The following is a 17,365-nucleotide window of genomic DNA, read 5'->3' as shown; positions in this document are numbered from 1 at the left end:
TTTGGCACGCAAAAAATTGTGTGTGAATGGATTGATACACAATATTCTATTACACCACATTGTAACCACTCATCAATTTGTGAATCAATATGTTCTTTGAATTTATATGGTATTGTATATTGCCTTTTAACTAAAGCTTGGTCAGTGTCTACCTCAATTTCATACTCAATTTTGGTACAACGTCCGGGAATATTTTTAAAGATTTTCCTGTTTTAGCAACAATTTGAACAATTTTTCTTTCTCAAAATCAGACAATCGAGCCTCCTTAAACCTTTCCCGTATTTCTGAAATTGAAACAAATTCATTTTCTGTTTTACTATCAAATGTGTTACAGACTGCAACTCTATCTAACGACTTACAATGCGATTTATCGATCTCACAATCAATCTCTGACATTTGTTGTGAATAATAATCAAACACAAATTTATCTTCATTGGCAATTTCTAAATTTAGCACTTTCATTTCCTTTTTGTTACTACAAGAATTACGAATTTTATTATAAGCTTGATCAGAAAAAAACATGATTAACCCATTCTTTTTCTGATTTTTGCTTTTCACTTACCAAATTATTTACTATGGGACATTCTGCATTAACTTTTCGAATCTCATATACTATTTCCGAATCATCATCACTATCACTAAAAACATTCATTTTAGTTTCAATACTACCTTGAGACACAAAATTTACCCTTTTCTGTACATCACCTTTGGCCAGAATTTTTGTAACTTTAGTATTATCAACTTGACCACCTAACATAAGTACGTTAACGATTTCTTCTTCCTTTTCAACCGTAATAGAATTATCACCAAAATCTATCTTTGCCTTGGATTGAGTAAGGAAATTTCTACCTAACAAGCACTCAGTATTTAAGTCAAAGACAACTAACACACGTACGTCAAAACTAAGTTTCCCTATTTCAATACACAATATTGTTTCACCTTGCAGCTGTTTCTTTTTCTTACGTGAAAAATCCACCAACAAAATATGTGGAGCTGGCCGCAAGTGAGAGTGTGATATTATTGACGCTACTCGTTTCCATGTCACTAAAGACAAAAGGCTAACTGATGCTCCAGAGTCACACAAGGCTACTATTGGTTGATTTAAAATCTGTACCTTTATCTCAGCTGACCTAGATTGACCGCACTCGCGTTGGAGAGTTTTTTAGTATAAATTTTGATCTTTGTTTTCTGGAAACATAACTCTTGGACTATAATACGGAAATTGTGGTGCAGATTGAGTATATGTGGGCATTGGCTGTGCTCGGTTCATACCTTCATCATGATTACTATTTACAAAGTTCACTCTTTCGTTTTGATTTGAATTTTCATAATCATGATAATCTTCGTAATTACTACGATTATTACCTTGGCCATCATTGCGATCATTATTTCTTGCATAACTATTGTTACCTTTGTTCCAATGGAACTTTTTCTTATTCGGACTTCCCTTCCTTTTTGTTCCGTCAAACTTACCTTTAACTGAATTTTACGGTTTTCGTTACCATAATTTCCCTTTTTATTGAACTTCTCATAATTCCCTTGCACTTCATCTACCTGATTGACACGTACAGTTCTACCATGAAAATTTTTCCTATCGTTAATATTTCTGCTGTCATAATACAGTGCTTCAAGATTTTGTATAGCAGTTAAAAATGAATTGAAATCTAAATTTGGGAACAATGCTAACTGTCGTCGGTAAGAGATAGGTATCAGCTGTTTAATAGTGTTCACAATGAAAGTTTCCGGTATTTTAGATGACAAACCGCGTATCTTGTTAAATCTTTTGTGAACAAAGTCGGTAACGGTACCATCAGTTTTTGGGTTAAACGCTTGCGATTGCAACACGGATAGTTTACTTGCAGTAACTTGTTCAGAAGCAAAATGGGCTTTAAATTCTTTAGTGAAATCTTCAAATGAACGGAATGTACCTAGTTTTGACTTGTACCACTCGCGAGCATTACCGGTAAAAACAAACCCTAGTACATCTAAATATTGAGATTCAGGTACATCTACAGCGTGCGCTGCAATCTTAAACTGCTTTAAAAACGAAGTTGGTGACTCATCATCTTCTAAACCTAAAAACTTTCGGAACATTTCGATGTCACCGTAACGCAATATTCGTCGTTTAGGCTTTTTCACATTACCCCTATCTGATTTTCTCACTCTAATACGCTTCTTTAATTTTGTTCTCTCACTTGCTGTCGAATAACTAGAATCAGTTTGGTTGGAGCTACTAGTTTCTCCCTTACTGTTGTATTTTGACCTGTGACTACTCCTATCGTCACCCGATATACTTGATCTACGCCAATTACGTTCACTCCCCTCACCATAGGCGCAAATCTGTCTTCAACATTGGGGGGGACGGGTAAGCTTGTTCCCATATTTTATATATATACCCGTCCCATACAAGCTTACCCGTCCCATATATATAAGCGATGTTCAAAATATTTATGAAGTTGAAAAACAATGCTGTGAAGGATCAGGGGAGCAGAATTGTCTTCAATGGCGTATTTAGGAGGCTATTGGGCTCAAGCTCCCCCCGAAATAAATTTGTTAGTTTTTCGCATTCCACGTACAACAATAATCCTTCTTACCATTTCTAAGAATGTCATTGACTTTCCATTTTCTTATGCTCTTTGTTCAGAAATAATACTGTATTTGTCAAATTTCATTCCATGTAAGAACTGCGTCCTTTTGTTCTTTCTTTCGTCCTTTCTACTTTTCTGTTTCTTTTTCTTGACGTTACTTTCTTTCATTTCGCCTATCATACTTTATCGGCCGTTGCCAGTTGTGATTCAAGTCGGCCGTCATCAGTAACACCAAAACTAAGAGGAGTTGATAAGCGAAACTGGTGTTTCACACCAACTTGCGCGGATATCAACATGACAGGACTTTAGTTATTATAACAAAGGAAAAATTATATCGTTTAGTTATTTTTAAAAGAAGGAAATGTTCGAATTAAAGAAAATCAAAACAGGAGAATAATTAGCCAGGGAAATTAGGAAGGCCAAGAGGATGCTTCCTTTTTCTTGTATGAATAGAATAAAGGGTTAGATTCACTCCTAAATTTTTGTATCATATATAGGATTTATAGGTCTGCAATTCTTGCCATTATAACTTCAATTTATGCATAAATTAAAATATATTTAATTCTCAAGCTCAGGTGGGCAATTGCCCACTTCCTTCCTTGTGTTGGGCATAGCCCGTCGAAAGAAAATTGTAAATACGCCATTGGTTGTCTTCAACATTGGGAGGTGGGCAGATTTGAGGTTCATTCTACAGAAGGGAGAAGAAACTCATATTACGGTAGATGAATCTGATCAACTGTAGAGTATATTATATATTAGGCGATGTATATTATATATTAGTAGATGAAGTAGTAGTATATATCAGTATTACAAATCATTGCCATGAACACATTCTGAAATCTGAATACGTGCATATTTATAATTGGTATGTTTCTAATTAGGCATCCACAAAGATCCACGTTAAAATTGTTTTATAATAATTTAAATAATGACTTCCCCAAAACTATGAAGAAAGAATATCAATTATGTATGACGTAACAATAGTCTTTGAGCAAACTGATGATAATCTCAATAACATTACAGGAATCGTTACAGAAATCTGACGCATGTTATATAATTACTCTTTAGTTAACTGATGTAACCTTAAGATTATGGAGAAAAATATTCCAACAATTGAATTCTTTTCTTTGCTTACGAAGTATCCTCTCTCAAAAGAAAAATTGGGACACGCGGAAATACGTAGGAACAAACCATGGTTCGAACTAGCAGAGAAGAGAAAACAGGCGAAATTACGTTGGCTACAAAATCCGAATGTAATAACTACGGAAAATTTCGTAGACATCAGGCGGGAAACTTTCAAAACTTTAGAACAAGGAGACGCGATTTTTTGAAAGCTAAAATTTAGGAACTTGAAGATAATAGTAAAAATAAAAACATTCGGGACATGTATAAAAGAATCAACAAATTTAAGAAAGGTTATCAACGACGTGCTTATATTAAAGAAAGCTGATGGAACAGTTCTCACTGATACAGATAGCATTTTAAATAGAAGGAAAGATTTCTTTGACGATTTGCTTAACACGGAGCCAAAAACTAATGTGCGTGGAGAAAGAGAGATACACACCGCAGAACCGTATATTCCAGAACCCAACCGAATAGAAGTAGAAATCGTTATAAAGAAATTAAAGAACCACAAATCTCCGGGTGTAAACGAAATTCCGGCTGAGTTAATTTTAGCTGGGGGCGAAAAATTGTGGAACAAGATACACAAACTCATTATCCTTATCTGGAATAAGAAAGAATTGCCACAAGAGTGGAAAGAATCAATCAATCCACAAGAAAGGCGACAAAAATGACCGTAATAATTATCGAGGCATCTCTCTTCTGTCAACATCCTATAAAATCCTTTCAAACATTTTATTACCAACATTGCGCAGATGAAATTATTGGACATTATCAGTGTGAATGTAGACAAAATCCATCAACAATTGACCAAATATTTAGCATCCGCCAAATACTCGAAAAGAAGTGGGAATACAGTAGCCCCATAAATCAACTATTTATTCATTTTAGAAAGGCTTACGACTCAGTTAGGAGAGAAACATTGTACAACGTTCTTACAGAATTTGGAATACCGAAAAAGCTAATTAGATCAATTAAGGAATGTTTAAATGAATCCCAAAGTAAAGTCCGGGTAGGAAAATTTTTGGCCACGAGCTTTCACGTCGAGAATGGCCTGAAACAAGGAGATACGTTGTCGCCATTATTATTCAACTTTGTCCTGGAATACACTATAAGGAAAATCAAAGACTGCAACCAGGGCCTACAGTTGAACGGTGCCCACCAGGTTATGGCATATGCTGATGATGTAAATTTAATAGATGATGACAGGAGAACAATAGAAAGAAAGTAGGGTGCACGCGAGACGAGACGAGACGAGAAATGGAAAAGTCTCGTCTCGTCTCGCAGCCTCAAATGTTGGCCTCGCGTCTCGTCTCGTCTCGCAAATATGAAGTCTAGTCTCGCGTCTCGCATAAAATTTTGAGTCTCATCTCGCGTCTCGCGCGAGACTTTCTCGCATGGTCTCGCAGTCTTGCATATATTCTGGGTCAAAATTTTGCAATGTGTTATTCTATGGCTGTTAATGAATGATGATGTGATATTCTGTCCGAAAGCAGGTATTTGACCTAAAAGTCCCTTGGCAAGGTGAATCCATGGTGGTTTGCCATTGCTTTCCATGGGATGAATGTTCATAACATCCTAAGGAGACGGAACCTAGAGTTCAACATGGTGTCCGAACTTGTGTCCCCTCCGCTCCAAATTAAAAGAAAAGTTGTGCTGGAATTTGATTGCTGGACCATTAATTTTCGTCAAATTAATAGCATAATTTACAGCAAAACCAGCATAAATTGTTGCTGGATCCAACATTATTTTCCAGCTTAGAGGTCTCCAGCAATATTTTCCAGTATGCCATGCGGGCACATTTTTGCCCCGAAAAAGAGTCGAAAATGTAATTAGGATATAAAGAATATAACGTTTCCGTATATGTTTTTCTGAACTCATTGAACCAAACCCGGGTCATTTTACTATATCTATATGTAAATTTCTTCGTCTTTATTTAACCGGATTTCAACCTTGTCTTTGCCTGCTTCTAGTCCAAGGAATGCTCTAACGTCCCAATATCCAAAATTGACACGGATTGTTCACTTAGAATATGTTTGAACTTTCTTTTCAGAAAGTTTAAACTCTCTAGCATTAAATTTGTGGAAGCAGCAGAGAAAATATAAAAATACGTTACTTGTGTAGGAAACCAGTGCTGCCATCTATTGTCGCCTCCCTTTACCCCAACCACCAAGGAATAACATTGGACATTTGTGTCAACGGACTTGTGGATAACGCAATATGTTAACAATTGCGAGAATCAAAATATCCAGCAAACTATACTTGATACGAAGAAAGCTTTCTGGATCAATTTCCAGATCATACAGTTGAACTAACTGCAGTGTTGCCAGAATATCAAAACCTGAAAAGTTTTGGTTAACCCGACAGCAATGGTGTCAATCCACACAGATACAGACCACATGTCTTTTGATCCTGAGCTAAGTAAAATCAACCTTGAATAATAATAAATCTCATAAAATGTCTATTGCCCCAATCACTTTTTTGTTCCTGGAGGCATTAACGCTCAACTTAGAAAACTCAATAAATGTAAAATCACTAAATATACAATTAAATGTAATTCATAAATGTTGCGAGACTGCGAGAAGTCTCGCGAGACTTCTCGTGCGAAACTTAACCGAGTCTCGTCTAGCGTCTCGTCTCGCATGGTTTAATCTCGTCTCGCGTCTCGCATAAAATGTTCAGTCTCGTCTCGTGTCTCGTCTCGCAAATGCGAGACGAGACGAGACTTCTCGCGTCTCGCGTGCATCTCTAAAAGAAATGCAGAGATCTTATTAAACGCTTGCAGGGGCAAGGGTTTAGAAATAAATGCAGAGAAAACTAAATACATGGAAGTGCGCCGGGACCGTAATACGGTAAATTATGAATGCGTTAAAATTTTAAATAATACTTTTGCTAAAATGGATACTTCAAATATCTAGGATCAATATTAACAGACAGATTTTCTTCGAAAATCATATTCACGAAGAAATTAAATGTCGACTAGATACGAAATTCGTGTTATTATTCAGTTCAAAATCTCTTGGCGTCGCGAATTCTGTCGAGGAATTTGAAGCTTAAAATATATAAAACCATAATCATACCTGTTGTTCTATAAGGTTTCGAAACATGGTCGCTTACTCTGAGGGAAGAACATAGACTGAAAGTATTTGAGAACATGATGCTCAGACGGATATCCGGACCCAAGAGGAACGGGAATAGAGAATGGCGGAAACTTCATAACGATGAACTACATAAATTATACGGCGTCCCAAACATTGTTATGTTCATCAAGTCTAGGAGGCTTAGGTGAGCAGGACATATAGCCAGGATGGAAGAAAGTAGGAACGCTTTCAAAATGTTAGCGGTAAGACCAATCGGAAAACGACCATTAGGAAGACCTAGGCGCAGTTGGGAAGACAATATTAAGATGGATCTCACAAAAATAGGAATACAAAGTAGAAACTGGATCCAGTTGGCTAAGGATAGAAGTCAGGGGAGAGCTTTTGTGAACGCGGCATTGAACCTCCGGGATCCATAGGCTATAGATTTAGTTAGCTTACGAAGCATGAATAGATGTCTAGGCTGATGCTACAAATAGATTAAATGCGCATTTACTGAAAACATGGGTTCTACTGACATTGGGTAATCTATATACTCTTCATGTGCTACGGCCTATGGGGAGGAAGAGATAAGATTTGATATCAGGTTACGTCACGCACAGTTGCCCGCCTTCATTTTCATTAAAAATGGAAAAACCAAGAGAAATCAATTTCATCTCACTTTCCTTTGTGGCAGTCGAACACAAATCATCACACTTATTTGCAAAAAGCGCTTTTCAAATCGGATTATTGAGAGAGCCTCCAGTTCCAATGTAGGAGGGGACATGTCTCCCCATTTTTCCCGGAATTTGTGCCCGTACCTACAGCTGGGACAACTTTCCAGCATGAGGAGTGGGGCATATCCTCCTCTGGCATTTACTGCAGTTTGTGCCCAAGTAGCGGAAGTGAAAGTAATACATATTGATGAGAGTACTAAACGCACTACAGCACGAAGTTCAGTTTGAAATACTACAGAATACGATTCTTTTTAAAAAATGGACAAGCAAAGAGAAATCAATTTCATCTCACATTCCTTTGTGGCAGTTGGACACAAATCATCACACTTATCCCAAAGAGCACTTTTTAAGTCAGATTATTGGAGGGGACAGTCCCCCTCAGATCCAAGATTGGAGGGGACATGTCCCCCTCGTCCCCCCTGGGATTTGCGCCAGTGCCCCTCACTATTAGCACTCTCAGTTAATGAGGTTAACTTAGTTTGGGTTTCGTCTACCTTTATTTCTAAGTTTGACAACCTATCACCTATTAAAGCAATATTTTGGTTCATATTGATTACATCAATACCGGGAGGGATAGTGTTCTGTGACAGAGTATCGACCCTACTGTGCAATATTGCGACGTTTCTTTCTAACTTGTTTTGTATTTCAAATTTTCCTTTTATCATTTTAACATATTAAATTTAAGTCCATGAATTTTTATAGGAGAATAAAATATAAAAAAAAAAAAAAGAATTTTGAAAGATTAACTCAAAATTATATGCTGTGTCGACGAAGCCGGCTCATTGCGTAACAAGAAACATGACTACTTTGGACATATTGCTCACTGAACACTAATTCACACAACACTTCGATTTTGGAGATTCCAGAAGAAGAAAGGGGGGGTCAGTGGATTTTTTCGAGGGCAATCCTTTTAGATTCTTCTTCCCATTTTTGAATGGATTTTAGGCTTTCTTGACTAGCTCCAATTTCCATCGTCCGGCAGGGTAGTCGACCGTGAACTTACTTATGGTGCCACTGATTAACAATTCAAGAAGTAAATTTATCCCTTGTCTTACCTACATTACTTTATCACAAATATAAGTAAAATTCAATAATAGATTTGGTTTATGTTCTTGAATAACAACATTTGCAAGGAACTGAGACAACGTGGTTTTCCTTGATCTCGGATAAGTTAAGTTATTTCAATGCATTTTCGCTGAAATTCACTTCAACTGACGTAGGTAACGAAACAACATGAGTTCCACAATACACTGATACATATTCTAGCACAATAACATAATCGATGACCAAATTATCGATGGATTTCCTTAGTAAGTTCTTCACATCTTCTCTTTTTGATGGCTTCCATTCGCACAGTAGTTCTCGCGCCTTCTCTATCTAGCGTCTGTATGATTGCGCTTGCAATGACAGAGAGAAATTTTAATAATATCTATACGAAATGTTCTTTACAAGGAATATATATATCAGAGGTGTTATAAGTATTCGCCATTAGAGTAATATATTTAAAGTATTAAAAATAGTAAAAGTATTCTTCGATTAAACTAGATTTAATGGCACTATTTTTTATAAAGTCACAACCGCGTCTCATTCCTTTGTGCGATGAACAAAAGATACAAGTCACCATTCACAGTACTGCCAACTCATTGAAAAAGATAAAACTAACATAAAGTTTGCGTCGACGTATAATCCATGGAGCCCTATTCCACTTCAGCCAAGAGTAACTGGGAAAATTAAAATGGGATGGGAGTGAGGGGGTCCACACGCTCACAATGTTACATTACTGTAACTATCACGTACTAAGACAGCATAACCCAACCTAAACTAAACTAACCTTACCTAAACCATTAAAACACAGAAAATAAAGAAAAACGTTACGAATTTTAAGTAAAGAATTCTGGTCCCCCAAATCCAAATATCCTAACCTAACGTAAACAAATCCAACCTACCTAAAACATCAAACAATACCGAAAATACAGCTAGAAAGTGCGAAATTTAAGCAAAACATTGTGGCCTTCAGTTCCAAAAATAAACGGTAATTACTTATATTCACGCTCGCGTTCTCTCACGACAAACGTTTCACATAGTATTTTACCGTTTAGATATTGGTAGAAATATCTGCTCGAAACCCAACATTACGATAATTGTCAATAAAAATATACAATATATATATATATATATATATATATATATATATATATATATATATATATATATATATACAGGGTGGGCCATTTTAATTAATCCACGGAAATATCTGAAAAATAATAAAACATAGAAGAAATGTTTGAAGTACACGTTATATATAGCTAAGGGGGAAAACCATTTCCGCCAAAAGTACCCCTTCCCACCGCCCGGAAATGGGGGTAACGGGGGGTAACTTTGAAATGTCAAATGGGAACATGGGTCGAGTAATACCTCGTTCGAAAGGTCTTGGAAAACTAAATAACGCTGTATCAAAATTTGTTTCATATGGAGCACCAGTTTCAAAATGGCCGCCATGATATAGTTCGGAAACTCCAGTAGCCGTAGTATGAAAACCATGGGAGGTAAATGAATGGAACAAATTGAAATACGTAAATATCATAGGGCATATCGAATGGTGTGGTCCCTGTGATCCCAGTGGCCTCCCTGAAGGGGTCTTGGGGGCTAACTTCAAGATTTCAAATAGTAACATGAGTCGAGTGGTACCTCGTTCGATAAATCTTGCCAAATCAAACATCTTGCAGGAGAAAACGATTGAGGTGAAATGGCAGTGTTCTCAAAAGGCCGCCGAAACATAGTATCAGTGTCAGAGAAAAGGTTTAGTATCCGTAGTATGAAAGCGATTGGAGATAAATCAACAGAAGAAAAACTGGAGTAGGTAACTGACGTAAGGCACATCGAGAGATGTTGTCGGGGGTGACTCCAAGGGCCAACTGAAAGGTATCCGGGGCCAACTTGAAAATTTCAAATAGCAACTTGAAGCGAGTAACATCATGTTACATAGACAAATGAATATCAAACAGCTTCTGTAAGAATATTTTCGACATGAGACACCGTTTTCAAAATGATCGCCAAGACATGGTGAATGTGTCTAAGAAAACGTCTAGTGCCCATAGTATGAATACGGGTAGAGATAAATGAAAATAACGAAAATTAAATAGGAAAACCACGGAGGCGTTCCAAGGCTCGAGAATGATACAACAGAGGTAAAGATGTTAGAGTAAAATTGCCATAATGTATAAAGAGATATCCAAGTCCTGCAAAATAATCTTTTCCTGTGCTCTGTATGTGAGTGGGGTGGAAAGTAACAGTGAAAGTTCAAATGAGAACTCTACTTTAATTCGCAAATTAAGGCTACCTTACAAATAGGTATGGTATGGTTGAAGCATTTGTTTGTAAGGATGACGCTGTAGTGACTAAAAAAAGGTGAAATTTTATTTGAATGGTAACGCATATCTGTATGGCTAAGTATGATTTGATGCGAAAACAGAAGAAACGTTATACGAAAGAAGTTGTCGAATAATGCAGTTGCTGGAACTTACAAACGTGTGAATTTGCTAATCTCCGTCGCCTCAGAAACTTTTATGCAATGCGTGCTGGTTATTCGGAAAGCATTTCCGGGATATACGTACATACTGTTTCGTCCCTCAAGCTCACAATATGACATGAGTGCTAATAGTTAATCAAAATGTAACTGTGGCCAAGGGCGCCCATGTTGTGGTTTCCAAGGAAGGCAATAAAAAGCGACATTTCAAATATAGTTTCAAATTTTGCTGTAGTTATTCTAAAAATTCTATTGAGTTTTCGATATTCTGAAGCACAATTTACTCTACTGGGGCGATAGCCCCCCTTGCCCCCCTTATGGGCACCCTTGACTGTGGCCATCCGCATTAACTGATGCACTAATTCTCTATCCCTGAAGTCTGCCTTCCAAACAGCATTGGGTAGGTCAAGCGTACGCCCGAACCGTTGTCCGGTCGGACATTGAACTTTTGAAGTTAACTCACAAGATCCCTTCAGGGAAGCCACTGGGATCACAGGGACCACACCATTCGATATGCCCTATGATATTTACGTATTTCAATTTTGTTCCATTCATTTACCTCCCATGGTTTTCATACTACGCCTACTGGAGTTTCCGAACTATATCATGGCGGCCATTTTGAAACTGGTGCTCCATATGAAACAAATTTTGGTACAGCGTTACTTAGTTTTCCAAGACCTTTCGAGCGAGGTATTACTCGACCCATGTTCCCATTTGACATTTCAAAGTTACCCCCCGTTACCCCCATTTTCGGAGGGTGGGAAGGGGTACTTTTGGCGGAAATGGTTTTCCCCCTTAGCAATATATAACGTGTACTTCAAACATTTCTTCTATGTTTTATCATTTTTCAGATATTTAAGTGGATTAATTAAAATGGCCCACCCTGTGTATATATATATATATATATATATATATATATATATATATATATATATATATATATATATATATATATATATATATACAGGGTGCGGCACGTAAAACCGGCCCGTAAAGTGAACACATAAAATGAAATGTAATGTATTGAATATGATTAACTACAACACATAAATGAAATGTAATGTATTGAATATGACTACTCACCTTCACAGCAGCTTTCACACCAGGTGCTGAAAGTGTCCTCCGCCGACTTCAACACACTTGTGAGCACGATTGAGGAGATTCATATATACCCTTGTCAGTTCTTGTGTTGTAATGCTATTGGTGACATCCTGGATCCTGCTCTTGAGTTCTTCAATTGTGTGTGGATTTGTTTCGTATACTCTTCCCTTTAACAGTCCCCATAAGTAAAAGTCACACGTGGACAAGTCTGGTGACCGAGGAGGCCACAAGCCTTTACAGATTGTCCTCTCAGGTGTAAACATCTCATGCACAAGGGACAATGATGCAGCTGATGTATGGCATGTTGCACCCTCCTGCTGAAAGTAACACAACTGACGCTCCTCTTCGGTCAAGTGTGTATAAAACTCCTCCAGGTTTCCCATATACACGTCACTGTTCACTATCGTCTCAAAGAATATGGGCCAAATAACGCGTGTGCCGGAAATGGCACACCAAAACACGAATCTTCTCATCAATCAGCAAAGTCTTGTGGCCTCCTCGGTCACCAGACTTGTTCACGTGTGATTTTACTTATGGGGACTGTTAAAGGGAAGAGTACATGAAACAAATCCACACACAATTGAAGAACTCAAGACCAGGATCCAAGATGTCACCAATAGCATTAACACAAGAACTGACAAGGGTATATATGAATCTCCTCAATCGTGCTCACATGTGTGTTGAATTGGGCGGAGGACACATTCAGCACCTGCTGTGAAGGCTGCTGTGAAGGTGAGTAGTCATATTCAATACATTACATTTCATTTATGTGTTGTAGTTAATCATATTCAATACATTACATTTCATTTATGTGTTGTAGTTAATCATATTCAATACATTACATTTCATTTTATGTGTTCACTGTACGGGCCGGTTTTAGGTGCCGCACCCTGTACTTACTTGATTGGAATCCATTCTTTGATATCTTCATTTTACATATTTTAGTTGACTCTTCTGCTGGCTCCAACTTATTATGGTTCCATCCTTGTACGTCCCTGCTTAGGAAGACATTTTATGACTATCGGGTTCGAGTCCCTGTGAATTCGTATGAGGGCTTAGGTATTAATGATATCACGGAATTCGATCGTCTATATCCTGAACGTCTCCTTTAGGCTTTAATGGCAGTTCGAAGTGTTTACCAAAGCCTAGCATATAGCCATTGCATAGTACGGTTTAAAGTTCGGGTCAGAACATTCTGGGAAATCGACATAAAGACTAATTCCAACTGTCTCTCTAATGTCAATATAATTTAATAATGCAAAAATAATTACGTTGCATGGGCATTAATTATTTATGCTGGAAAGAAAAATGAATTAGATTATCTTAAGCTGTAATATACGAATTTAAATCATAATGATAATTTTGATAAATTATGATGAAAAGATACGTGTAATTATATTTTATGGATTTTAATCAGTAACATTGAATCTTCACTAATGAAAGATAAATTACACTTTGGCACTTTAATTTCAATAATTGAATATAAAAATTGAATTTAACACTTGGCTCAATATATTAATTTTCTTCTTTAAATAAATAAATAAATAAATAAATTATCTTCACTCTGAGTGCGGAAGACGTGGGTTACTGGTTGAACTTCAGTACATTGTTACTTTCCGTAATTTCGCACTGTCACTGGTCCATAGGTTTCCAAACTCGCGAGCCCGACGCTCGTGAGCTCGGCACTCACGCTCAACCGGGCTCGGGCTCAATAAATGAGCGCGAGCCCGAGTGAGCTCGAGCCCCAATGAAATAAGTGAGCGTGAGCCCGAGCCCACTTGAGATTAGTGAGTGCGAGCCCCAGTGAGCGCGAACCCAATCGAGAAAAGTAAGTGCGAGCCCCAGTGATCGCGTGCTCAGTTAACAGAAGTGATCGCGAGCCCGAGTGATCGCGAGTCTAGTTAAGAGAAATGAGCGCGAGCCCAGTTCAGAGAAGTGATCGCGAGCCCACTTGGGAGAAGTGATCGCGAGCGCGAGTGAGTGCGAGCCCAGCTGGGAGAAGTGATCGCGAGCCCGAGTGAGTGCGAGCCCAGTCGAGAGAGATGAGCGCGAGCCCGTGTGATTGCGAGCCCAGATAAGATTAGTGAGTGCGAGCACGAGTGAGCGCGAGCCCAGTTGGGAGAAGTGATCGCGAGCGCGAGTGAGTGCGAGCCCAGTCCAGAGAGATGAGCGCGAGCCCGAGTGAGTGCGAGCTCAGTTGAGTGCGAGCCCGCGCTCACTTCACACTCACGTGGACTAATTTGCTTTAGAGTAAAAAAAAAAAGATGGGAAATTCATTCCATGTGCAGAATTGTAAAGGAAGAATTAAACAACTTTACAAAATGAAAAATCACATTCTTGAGGTCTGAGCTGTCATTTTATTGTCCAGAGGGCTTCAAACACCTTTTGATAGAGAACCGACTTTTTCATGGCTATTATGAGAGGATGGTATTTGAGGCAGGTATTTGTTTTTGTTGTTTTAGTAACAACTTACATGACCCAAGCTTTGTGTGTGTGTGTGTGTGTGTGTGTGTGCGCGAGATCATAGAATAAGGAAACTACTTGACCTTGCGAAGTAGGAAATTTATTTTCTAACAACTAATGAAGCTGTGAGTTCATAGAAAAGTCGAGCGAAATAATTATGTATTATTTATTTATAGCTTCTTTAAATCCCAATAAACAAGAGTAGCTCTTAAGAGTGTTGATAACTTGCATCATAATGGTTATTCAGCCCATTAATTTATATGAGGAAACAAAGAATTTTAGCCAGTTAATTTTACTGACTACTTCTTCTTGAGATCTTTAAATGTGTTCTATGCGAAATTTAACCACTGTATTATGTAATTTTAATATACAGTATATAAATAAAAACTAAAACAATATTATTACATTGAATATTTTTAAAGCAAGGAACCCTTAAATAGGCCAGAAGAAGAAATTAGTAAAATTGAATGAGTAAAATCTCGTCTATTTAAAAGAAAAATACTTCCTCATATAAGTCAATGGGCTATTAAATAAAAAGATAGCAATTCAACATCCGAAAAAAAACCACACACACACACCTCCTTGAATTAAAGTATTTTTTCGAAAGCTACCCTGAAACGATGGCGTGTCGTTTGTTGCAACCAGAAGTAAAAGTGAAGGAAAACACGGGGGACGTCATCTCCCACTTCCAAAAATATCTATGGCGTCCCTCCACTTCCTAAAAATATAGTGGACAAAGATAGGCACAAGGGATGACATGACGTCATGCGTTCCGCAACCTTTTCAGATCAACTTTTATCCTTGGTTACAACTCGATTTTGATGTTGTTTGACTTTATTAAAAACAGACTCCAAATAGAACTGAACCCGCTTGATATAGACCGAGCTCACAGAATGGATAAGGGCAAAAATAGACCGATCATTGTTAAATTTGCATACTACAAAAGGAAAGAGGCCATACTGAAAAATGCATATCGTGCCAAGGGGACACCTGTGCATATAAGTCAGGAATTTTCCTATAGTATTAGAGCCATTAGAAGAGAACTCAATGAATACCGGGTTCAAGCCAAGGCACACGGACAAAGGGTGCGAATGCAACTCGATAAGTTGTATATTGATGGGAAATCTTATACTATCGAGGACCTACGAAACACAGATGACAAAAATCTAAGTGATACAGTTGGTGTGTGTTCAGTGAGTGTGAACAATGGAGACGCTTCAAAAAATTCAGCAGTTGCAGGTGCTTCTTGTATTGTGTGCTCACCTGCAGAGCCTGTGGGGGTGAGTGATGAAGAGTTTCCAGTTTTGAGACAAACAATGAATGCAGCTCGAAGGGGCAGAGATCAACCACGCCCTAGAGGAAGAAACATCCCTTGACAAACAAGGGAGAATGACCTTCAACAAGGTAAGACTTCTCAAAGTGAGTGCAGTGATGTGTTATGTAATAATGACAGCAAGTGTGTTGTAGATAACGCAAAAAATGATAATTTTCTAATGTATTATATGAATGCGAGATCACTTAGGAACAAAGCATGTGAGTTTTCCAGCAACATTTCATTGAACAATTATGATATCGTAGTAATAACAGAGACCTGGTGTCTTGTGATTATTTTGATTCAGAGTATTTCGATAACAGATACCTAGTGTATCGTAAAGATAGGGACTATAATACAAGTGGTAAAGCAAGGGGGGTGTTGCTGGCAGTACAGAACCTGGAAGTGAGTCAGGTGACTGTTACTGACCAGATCCCAGAAGGCATTCTAGTGAAAACTATGGTTAATTACAAACCGCTTTATATCTGTGTTGTGTATTTTGAACCAAACTCACATCTATCATTATACGAATATTTTTTTTCATTTTATCGAAAGTAATTATACGATAAGTTGCACTGTTCTCCTTGTAGGTGATATGAATTTGCCTGAAATAACTGGAACAAACTTTGATTGTATACAGTCAACGAGTAAATCCTAAAGTCTCTATCATTTTACGTTATATCATGACATGGAATCACTCAATAATGTTACAAATAGCTTAGGGAGAACATTAGATTTAGTAATAGGTAATCTTTCCAATGTAACAGTAATAAGAGAACCACACCCATTAATTAAAGAAGATAATTACCACCCATCTATTTGTATAAGCTTTCCGCATGTTAAATCATCTAGAATAAAAAGCAAAAGAAACATATTTGGTTTCAATTTTAAGAAAGGAAATTATGATAATCTCTATAATGAGTTAGCGAGAATAGATTGGCAATATCTAAACGAATATACGGATCCAAATAAAGGAGTAGAAGAATTCTATAAAGTAATTTATGACATATTTGAGAAGTGCATTCCCATGAAAAGGCCAACGCAAAAAAGGTACCCTTGCTGGTTTAGTAACAGTATAATACAAAAATAAAACTTAAATGGCAACATCGCATAAAATGGCTTAAGAGGAGGGGAACGACTAATCACCAATATCATTATAACGAGTACTGCAGACTACGTAGAGAAGTGAAGCGTGAAATAGCAATAGCACATAATGATTTTATCTATAATGCTGAAAATAATATAACCGAAGACCCACAACACTTCTGGATCTACATTAAAAGTAAATCCCGACATCTTTCTTCTGATTGGTGATGGACAAAAGCTCACGGATAGCAAACATAAGCTTCCTTGAAGGACTTGTAATAAAATTCACCGAATATTGAAATTCAGGTGTTAGTTACTTCCTAAGCAGAAAATGGAGCTACTATCTTATATGA

Source organism: Thermobia domestica, chromosome 18 (assembly GCF_964235325.1).
Source record: "Thermobia domestica chromosome 18, izTheDome1.hap1.1, whole genome shotgun sequence".
Lineage (NCBI taxonomy): Eukaryota > Metazoa > Arthropoda > Insecta > Zygentoma > Lepismatidae > Thermobia > Thermobia domestica.
This window is presented reverse-complemented; position numbering follows the sequence as displayed.